The sequence below is a fragment of the Coturnix japonica genome, chromosome 1, assembly GCF_054131305.1.
Source record: "Coturnix japonica strain WE chromosome 1, WE-NBRP24, whole genome shotgun sequence".
NCBI lineage: Eukaryota > Metazoa > Chordata > Aves > Galliformes > Phasianidae > Coturnix > Coturnix japonica.
Window position 1 is genome coordinate 148,425,261 of NC_140663.1, and position 11,312 is coordinate 148,436,572.

Consider the following 11,312-nt stretch of genomic DNA (forward strand, 5'->3'; position numbering starts at 1 on the left):
GTTCCCCAGAACTACTGCTATTATTTCAGCAATATTAAAGGATAAATTATGAAAATGAAAATGCAAAGTAGTATTCTTCAATATACACAATTAAGCAAACAAATATTCCTTAGAATCAGATGTAAATGTAATTTCAAGATAAGAAGCTATAAACCAGCTGATTTATTCATGGTGTGTGATTTCTTCAGAGTATTATTTTACTCTCATAATCTGTTTAACATTTCTGTACTTGGAAAGACAATAGAATATGACAGGTTCTTTGACAGTTTGTTAACACAAATTAACCTCATTTTTGGGAAAAGTGGCTGTGTGTGAACATTTAGTTTTCAGTGCTTTCTAAGACAGTTTTAAATTACTGTCTTTCTGAAAGGTCTGCTTCCTAATGTTTCAGCACTGTGCTGAGTAATAACACCATATAGAATATATCTTATGGTAAACTTGTGTATGGATGACCTTATATGCAAAAGAAAACAAGGAAAAGAGATGCACTAGAAACAGGTTTTATAGCTCATCAGTATTTTTACTGTTGGACCTGTGAAACATTCTTTTACATAAAATTTCATTGAAGTAACAAGGAGGGGTGTTTAGCCCTTATTTATTCTTTAATTCATGAAGAAATCATTCAAACCAAGCTTAATAATAAATATTTCACAAAAAATATTTATTATACAGAAATGCTATTAGCCCAAGGAAAACACATAGGATTATATTTGTTTCTTTGTTTCTGTCAAGTCTGGCAAATGATTGTCATCCAAGAAAAAGTAGTGATAGCATTGTCATACTCTTCTCAATAAGTCTATTACTTTTCTTATTTTCACATTGACTGTGGCTTTGAATTCTACTGTAATTAACTGATACTAATAAACTGAGAGAGAATGGTAAGGAATATTCATTAAATAAAATCAAACTCCAGTATATTTTACAAATAAATATACAAATGAGTCCAATAGTACCATCTATCTATCTTCTGTAAGTGTTATTATTTCACTTTTTTTTTTTTCTTAAGACATACTGTATATGTTTTTCACAGTTCAAAATAGCAGCAGTATGTAAAGCTGTCCAACAAACATGTTGCCTCATAAAACTGTAAGGCAGAAGCCTTTGTTATCATTACCCTTTAATAAATAACAGTTAAATTGTTCCATGGAATTCATGGTGCTGAAGAAAAACAAAAGTAATTTCATTCAGGGATGCAAATAGCTTATTTCAATCTGAATTCTACAATGAAAAAGGAATATCTTTAATGAGAAATATTTATTTTGTGGACTTAATGCATGTGTACATAAACTGACATATTCTTTATCAACCTAAGCTTGGACTGAAATTTTCACTTCAGGCTACCCTTCCTGAAAGTCTGTGCCATCAGTTGTATTTGTTCTGGCTGACCTATATTTATGATGCTGAAACCTTTAATGTATAATCATATCATCATGTTTTCTGTAGATGTCACATATTGGAAATGAACTATTTCAGGTGAATTTCAAAGCATTAAAGTATGTTTATGGATTATCTATTGCACTGTTGATATAAATTTAGATCCCTTTGTTGCTGTAGGACCGATTGTGTGCAGGTTTCAGTGGGAGCCTTTGAAATCTCTAAATATAGATTAAAAGAGTTTCTCTAAACCTAAAATGTCATGACATTATCATCCAGTATCTCGGGATGTTCCAAAGTTAGAAACTGGGAAACTGATCCTTTCCAGTAGCATAAAGCTTTAATTTCTAGCTTTACAAGTCTTCAAACAAATGGACTTAGCTTCTGACATTTTAGTTTATAAGAAGCGATTTTAGTGTTGTTCCTCCTGTACACAAGGAAGTAGTTTTCTGGGAAAAACAAAAACAAACAAACAAACAAACAAGAAAACAACAACAAAACAAAATAAAAATGAACAAACAAAAACTTTATTCGAAAAGAAAAAGTATTGCCTCTGTGTTACTTTTAATTTAAAATAAATAAATAATCCCTAATGGTTATCTACAAGTGTCATATAGATTAGATTTTTATAGCAGCTGGACCTAAAACATAAAAGCAGCACTAATTTATAGCAAAGTTGTACAATTTGTTATATAATTCACAGTATATTTATGAATAGTGGACATACTTCAGTAATTTTCAGTGAAAGTAAATCTTTAATATACATATATATTTATGAATAGAGAAAGATTGTTTATGTGTTGCCATGAAGAAGAAAGTTCTTTCAAAGGGAAAAATACACACATAGTGTGTTTTTAGCTTTTCTTTGACCCAGTACTCATCAGTGGAGATTGTCTAATCTGGATGTTTGTTTGTGAGGCCAAACCTGCAGTTAAATGCAGACATGAATATGAAAAGAAATTCAAGATTTCTGTTCTCTTCTACAAAGCATTTTTTTGTTGAGCTGGATGACAAATCAGTGTCTGAAGTTGTATGTCACGGTCAGACTATTTTTCCATTTAGGGCCTATTGCGCACTGACTGAAAAATGGTAGAGTTGTTCAGCACCATTTACTGAATAACCTGGAGGTCCTTAGGGGAGAAGGGGAAAAATCTACTATGTCTCAGAGACTGTTGGATTTAATCTGAATTCCTGGCATGCAAGAAACGTATTCCTATTACTTGCAAAACTTATCTTAATCTTGGCTTTGACTAGTATGATGGGAATAACAGATATCTCCCCAGAGCAACATTTTGCAATATAGAAGAAGTAATATGTAGTAATCTATATGTTTGCATGATAAATTATAGAGATGTTTCTGAGCTGGATCAGCAATTCTCCTTGATATTTTAAAGGCAGGTTTATAGAAGATAATTTGTTTTCTTAAACTTAAATTCAAGTATTCAGATTTATCTGCCTAAGTAGTTTGGAAACGCCTTGTTTTCAAATGTGAATTTTTTGCACCATGCAGAAAATCAAATCTTGGATGTGGAAAGAATTGATACAACTAAATTCTATAGTTTGTATTAACACATTCTGTACAAAATAACTATAAATAATTTTATAGAAATGTATCCACCAAACTGCATTTTTGTTTATACCAGTTTTAGTGTTCCCTATATACTCCTTCTCAGAAATATATGTATAAATACATATATATGTACAATATACATATAATATATATGCATCAGAATAAGAAGATAATATTATACATATATAACATAGTAATAATAATATAAAATATATGATAAACTATACATTAAAGGTATAGATACATTATTGATTCCTCCAATGTACAATAGTTTCCATAAATTTTCTTCTCTTCTAAAGCTGTAATTTTATACAGGAAAACAGGCCTTTTAAACATCTTATGGCTGAAATATTCTTTTTAGTCATATCTGAATTACTGGCAATAATCAGTACTAGTATTGATAACTGAGGAAGGACCAACAGCTACAATTGTGTAAAAACTGGAATAGTTAGAGACTGAAAACTGAAAAAACAAAACAAAACAAAACAAAAAACAAACAACTGAATCTTTATAACAAGTACTTACAAGATAGTGAAGGGATGCCTTTTTCAATGTAACTCGGGTCTCATTTGAACTGCTTTATTTTCTTTTCACATTTTCTCTTCCTTTTGTCCTTTCTTATTTCATACTGTTTGTTCTCTAAATATGAGATTCTAAGTCAGTTATTCTTAGTCATCTAGAGGACTCTTAGATAAGAACTGATAAAACTGAATAGATGCTTTTCCTCTATCTTTTCCTTTTCTCTAACAGATGTTGACCATAATCTGAAGTGAATTTTATCCCTAAAGTATCTTTATACAGCAGTTCTAGAGTAACCTTCAGATACTGAGTTCGTTATTAACAATTATATACTGTACTTTCACATAATCTATCATGTTTTATCATGAAGAATCCCCATTATTCTCTCTAGCCAATTCAAAAGCTCTGACAGTGCTGTAGTGGTGGTGATGTGTGCTTGTATGTAATTGGAGCATTGCAACATCCTTCACTGATATTTTCTGCTCCTGAGAGGGCTTACATAGAGAAAAAATTGATCAAATGGTCTCCTACAGGGGTGCCATTGCTGCAGGCAGGTTATTTAGGGTGGCCAACCAAAAACAAAACTGAGGCAAATAAAATAATAATAATAAAAAAAAGACTGACTGGTAGCTAGAGGCAGAAACAAACAAGCAAACAGTCAGTCCATTCTTCTGTTATAGCTGTGCTTCAAGCATCAGTGCTTGTAAGAAGCTTCAAAGTGGCCCTAGGATGAAGCTTTATAATTGGAGGCATACAAAGCACAGATGTTGCTTTTATTAAATATCAACAGAATTTAACAGTGCCAACAGTCCAGTGCTGAAGAAGGAAGGATGGGTAGGAAATTCCTTCCCTGGGCTAATTTCATGCTTACAGTCCTTCAGACTGACTTATAAGATCTGTCATTATACTCTGCCTCCCTGGCAAAGACAGGCTATCTAAAATACCTGGATAGCTTTATGCATTTGAGTCATGTATAAATAATCTTTTACTTATGAGATGCTGTAGGCTATGATGCCTGGCTCCCAGCTGCTGTTAATGAAGGCTGCAATTCCCTTGTATTCCCATATGATATCTGTCAGCTCTGCATACACATCTTGGCTTCCTTGGAACATCTCAAAAGTCATTAGACACTGATGTTCAAGCAACTGAATACTTCCCAAAATATTAAGTGGGCTTTGTAAATAGATGAAAGCATATTCCAGAGATGAGGTGATGTGGCTAACACTGCAGGAAATTGTTCCTTTCTCCCCTTCTGAGAATAAGGTTTGTAGAAAAGGAAAAAATATTGGGTCAAATTTCTCTTCTCATTGACTTTTTTTTTTTTTTTTTTTTTTTTTTTAATTAAAAATGAAATGTTAATTTGATTACAAAAGAGAGATTCTCAGGTCATGGTAGATGGTAGTTAGGTATAGCAAGCATGGCTTTTTCCAGCTGGAGAATGGATGTTCAAGCTATTATCCTTGGGCATATTTACTGCAGCTTTTTTGACTTCTGTGAGTTCTACTCAGAGAGCTGAAACAGAGTTTGAGAATATCTGTATTATGAGAACTCAGATGCCCTTCACTTTCATATTACCATTCAAAATGGAACAAGCTAGAATCTTTTCAAAGTATCAGCCTAGTTTTTTAAGCTACTGTACTCTTCAGAATATTTGAATAGTGTTGCAGATAGTATAGTATAGTATAGTATAGTATAGTATAGTATAGTATAGTATAGTATAGTATAGCATAGCATAGCATAGCATAATAGTATAGTGTAGTATAATAGTATGTAGATTTTTGTTTAAGACTATGCAGGAAGGAATGTTATATAAAGCTCATTTACTCTGTGTAATGCAGATACCGAATTGACAATATAGTTATTTTCAACTTTATCAGTGCACCTGAACAGTCCTTTGTTTCTTCAGGTTGGTCATATACAAACTGCCTTTATACTTAGGAATACCACCCTGAAATGTTTATTCAGAAGTCTCCATTCAAAGGCAACTGTGAGGCTGAAAGTTGTTCAGTGCTGACAGTATCCTCCGTCCCTTCTTCACCTTCCCTCTAATTCCCCATATTGTTATGGGAAAGACTAACTATATATATAATCCCAGGAGAGTTGCTTTTCTTTGCAAAGTTTATGCCAAAACACAGAGCTATTTTTGGCAGAAGTTCTTGTTTATGAGATCTACAGATCATAAAATATCTTACAAAATTTATTAAATTTTTTTATAATTATTTTAAAACTAAATGCCTCAGACTAAATGACTCAGAGCCTTAAGATAATACAACCTTTTTGTAGCCTGAGTTGGGAAATTCATTTCATGACTTCCCAATTTATGACTAAATATGTTACCAAAACTGTGAGTCAAGGCCTTTTTTTTTCCCCCTCCCCTCCCTTCCCTTCCTCTCCCTTCCCCTCCCTCCTCTCCCCTACCCTCCGCTCCCCTGCCCTCCCCTCCCCTTAATAACAATAGTTTCTTCTTTGTCTATCACAAGCTGTGTCTAACTAACTTAAGATTCGATAAACATATTTTACTTGGACAAATGAAAAACCAGTCAAGCACCATTTTAAGAAACTGGCCAGCAGGGCAAAGAATGATGCCACAAATTCTACCTGAAACAGAGCAGTAAGATGTATAAATATAAACTTTATTTGGGATTATGAAAAGCAATTAAAAAAGAAAGCCTACCTTCATCAATTTGTATGTGTGTATATAGAGTTTCAACACTTTTAAAATATTAGTTAATTAAATTATTAATCTAATAGAAGTTCTGTGCTATGTGATATTGGCAATGTTAAGTCACAGATGTTGCTGAAGAGTAAGTGGTAATATAATGCTTTATTCTTTTTATCTATTAACTTATGAAGTTTATTTTTCAGTTTAGTACATTACTCATATTTGAATTCTAGATCTCCTTTTACTATGCAATTTATCCCTTCTATTTAAAGCACCACTAATTCACCTCAGTGCAGCAATAATGAATAACTGGGAAGGAGTTTGGAAGGAGAGTGAGGGAAAGAAAGCTATTGAAGTAAATGAAGCATTGCCCATGACTGCTGCACACACCAGTACTGTTCCTGTACTAGCATCATTTTCCCTTTTCTGAGCATTAGAAAGATAACTCATTTCCCAGAGCATTCCATGCTCAAGGGCAATAGTTACCTTCACCACAGAGAGAATTAGCACTGGCTAGTGTAAGTTTGGAAATATGTAGCTATTACTTGCAGCAGAAACTCAGCTCTCTGAATCCCTTATTAAAGAATGGCAAAGAGATAAGTTCAGGGATGGTGGCCCAGAGCTGCTTGGTTCACTGCTTTGTGCTGCTAATTCACAGAAACTCCATGAAGGCCATCTTCCCTTTTCTTTTTTTCTTTTTTCCTCCTCCTTTCTACCTGCTTTTATGATCCAATCAAATTAGCATCTCACCTGTATTTCCACCTTTATCCTTTGCACTGTGTTTAGTTACAATGGCATTTAGTTTTTTTTTTTTTCACCTATCATAACATACAGACTGAAAATGTTTAAATGAACTACATGATAATGTTGCCTTGTGTGAGCAAGCACTTTTCCTTGTTTTTCTTGGAAATTTCTAGGATATTTGCCTTCGATTTGTTTTATTGGTCTCCCTGTAAGTCACAATTAAAATCTGTTTCTTCTCTGAAAGTGTGGTCAGGCACTGGAATGGGTGTCCAGGGAAGTAGTTGAGTCACTAGTTGAGTAGCTGAGATGTTAAGAAAAGGATAGATGAACAAGTTATAGTGAGCAATACTGGTGGTAGGTGGATGATTGGAATAGATGATCTTAGAGGTCTTTTCCAACCTTAATGTTTCTATGATTCTGTCTTTGGTCTCAAGCAGATGAAACTGAGGCTGGAAAATATCATTAAGGCAAATACTTAACTCATCAAACCTTGATCATGATATTTAGAAGCTCTTGATATGTACCATTAGTAAAAGATTATATATAACAGTTCTTATTGCTACAATATTCATCTATAAAAGACTAAAATGAGGATCATTTGTAGTGAGACAGAGCCAGTCAAGACCCTTTGTCAAGCTTTACAGTGCTTTTTGCTAATTATTTTTCACTGTGGAAAATTAGGCAAATTGGGAAAAAAATAAAATAAATTAAAAAAAATCACATGATTACTAAACCAGAGGCACTGGGACAGGTAGCCTAGATACCCTGTCCCTGAAGACTTACTTCCAAGGTGAGGCTGGATCAAGCTGTGGGCTACCTGATCTAGCTGTGCATGTCTCTGTTCATTGCAGGTGAACTGGACTAGATGACCTTTGAAGGTCCCTTCCAACCCTAAGAGTTCTGTGATTCTATAAATCACTTTAACAGAGCAGGGTCAGTTACAGCAAGTTGCTCAGGGCCATTTCCAGTCAGGTTTTGAATATGAATAGCGAGACTCTACAGTCTCTCCAAGCAATCCAACCCATTCCAACCTTAAACAACCCTCACAGTAAAAATAAAATAAAATCACAAAATAAAAAGAAATCTTATGTTTAAATGTCTATATGGATTATTATTATTATTATTATTATTATTATTATTATTATTATTATTATTATTATTATTATTATTATTATTATTATTATAATATAACCCCTTTGATCCTTCTCTTCTGCAGGCTGAACAATCCCAAATCTCAGTCTTTTCTCATGTAAAAGAACCTCAAATCCTTTAAACATTTCTGTGGCTCTTTGCTGGACTTACTTTGGGACATCCATGTCTCCTTTGCATTGGAAAGCTTGGGACTGTATCTAAAGATGCTTCGCTTTCAGTAAAAATGGGATCTCAGACTGGCTATTGTATACTACAGGTTCTCAGAGAAGTAACAGCCAAACTCTCTGTCATCATCACTGACTCAGCGCAGTCTGTTGATCTTCCACATCTTCCTTCCTTGATGGCACAGATTCTTTTCAGTATTCATGTCCTGCAGGCAAGTAGCCCATCATTTCTGGCCCCAGAATCACCTGGAGACTGCAAACATCTGTGCAGCCATGGTAGTTACTTCAATGGATGCTGGGGACTGATATGTCTCCACTAATACTGAGCAGATATATGCTGTCCTCAGCAGTTTCTTGTTCCCACCTGCACAAACTGCTGCCCCTATGAAATACATGCTGGGCATAGACTTCATGACAGGACCTCCCTAGCACTTGCTGAAATGATGTTGGCACTTTCAAACCAGAAGTCAGTTTGAACAAATGCTCAACATGCATTTCCATCAAGTTTCTGGAGAAACTGCAGAAAATGGAGAAATCTTTGAGGAAGGGTCTGAAATTAATACCGTGAACAGCATCAATAGTCATCTAATTATAGTTCAGAATTGATTAAAATGCAACAATATGGTGTGAGAGTACTTGTGATATTCACCCATGACAGGCTAATAGAAATATGAAAGAGAGAAAAATATAGTGCTGACCGCTAAGAATTTTTACTGCTCCAGCAGGGCCAACAGCATTGCTTTAGCACTGCTAATCAAAAGTGGTCAGGACATGGTGTAAAACCACTAATATTTACAGTGCTTTCAACTTTTGTTTTGCTTTCAAAATCTTTCTGTCTTTTTATTTTCTATCATTTTCATATATTTTACATATAGTAACCTTCAAGAAATCATTTGTAAAAACTAGGAAGATTTTCAATCTTGTTAAATAATGCTAATTTGGTGTTCTCTCTTACACTGATGCTTTGCCAGCATTTTAATGTTTGCAGAGCAAATGAATAATTTCTAAACAGTGCCAAAGGGGCATTGTGTTAATTCTTTGAGAGAGAAAAGCCTGACAATTTTAATATGCCTTAAGCATGATTGGTTTATGATAAGGTCTTTGTAGAAGCGCAATAAAGATGATGGCTTAGTTAAAATACTATCAATATACTTGGTTAGGAAATGAAAGCTCCAGAGTTCCACGCATTATTTTCAAATGTTCAAATCTTTCTATTCTCCCTTTAAGATTTTCAATGTGCACATGCCATATCTTTTATGATTGTTTTGTTTTTCGTATCAGTGTACATGAATATAGAAATACAGCTGGGATTAAGAGTCAGTCCTCTCTGAAAAGGAGAGGATGAACTAGTACTAGGATGAGCAAACACCATTGCATTTGTATTTTCAAATTCAAGTGCAAATACAAATGTCCATGCTCATACAGCATGTGCAAAACAGTGTTCTGTAAAAGCTTTCCTGCTTTGTAAATGGAGTCAGTAATAGACAGAGGGTGATATAAATTATTAAATAAATAGCCAGATATGAGTAAATTAAAATACTTTTTCCAGGTTTTGTGATCCATCACATATTCTTTACCTACTAGTTTCAGCAAAAGGTGCTAAAGGCATGAGACACTAATATAAAGTAGGCAGTTCATAGTTTGCTTTCCAAGGTCTGCTTTTGACTGCAATAGTGTATGCAGGTAGTAGGTGCAGAGGGAACAAAAGGATTTATTTCACTGTCCAGGAAAGATGAGTTCAATTATCTTTTTGCGGATCACTCATCACATGTGTAAAATATGAGTGTAAAGTAATTTGATCAAAGCTGAGCAGCAGCATACCAGCATCATCATAACTGGAGCTTTAGATAAAGCAGTATGTTATACATCACCATTTTTTCTTCGCGATAAAACCTAATGGAATGGCATAGCTTTATATCCCTGCCGATAAGGCCTTGTAGGCAGTCTGTATGACAGTGTGCATTTTAAGTGCATTTAAGAATAAGACCATTCTAGACTGAGCATTATATTTATTTACATATATAAGATGAATATTAAAAGGAAGGAAGTGTTTGTCCTTATTTTAAACATTTCTTTTGCAAACAAGAACCTTTTTGTTTTTCTTCCACACAGTTAGGTACAGGTTTTCAGAAAGAGAAAGAGATGTACTGTAGTACACAACTATGTTTTACTTACCTCTATATATCTCAATGCATTTTACATATGTCACTTTGAAAGTATGACTTATTTCCATGAACACTACAACAGACACAAATAGCACAATAACACTATATGATAGAGCAAATTGTCAGATAGAAGATACTATTTTTCAGCATTGTCACCCCCATTACCTATGCATTTTTGTACCAGAGCCTGCACGCCTTGATTGTAGAAATCTGCACTAGTGGATGTAACCCACTGTATCTCATCTGCTGTGTCAGCATCACTGCTAAGAAAATATTGCGCTCAGGCCCCATATACATACATAGTGCCAAATCTGGACTATATGGTGGGTGTGGTAGGAGAGTCCAGCCAGGACTGGCAATGTTCTACACTGTCTTCAAACTGGCATGGGGTCTAGCATTACCATTTTGCTAGAGAAAGGTCACCTTTTCTAGCCTTACTCTAGAAGTTTGAGCCTTCAGGTTAGTCAATGACATTATGTAGCAGTCACAGTTGATGGTTTGTTTATTTGAGTTCCAAGAAACACAGAAGGATTTTTTCTGTTCTATCCCAAAATACAGTGCACTTCAGTTTACTCACTGAGGTTTGTTTCTTGAATGTTTTGTTTGTTTGATGGAGAATTGACCTCACCATTCCATGGACTGTTTCATTTTGTCTCTGGCTTATAGTGGTGACACCACTAATTGTTCCGGTAATTAGGAAATTCAAGAAACTGTTACCTTCAGCCTCACACTTCCAATACCTAAAGGGGAGCTACAGGAAAGAAGGTGGCAGACTCTTTATCAGAGTCTGTTGTGGTAGGACAAGGGGAAGTGGTTTCAAGCTTAAAGAGTGTAGATTTAGTTTGGGTATAAGGAAAAATTCTTTTATATGAGGGTGGTGAGGCACTGGAACTGGTTGCTGAGAGAGGTGGTGAAAGCCCTGTCACTGGAGACATTCAAGAAGTGGCTGGATCAAGGCCTGG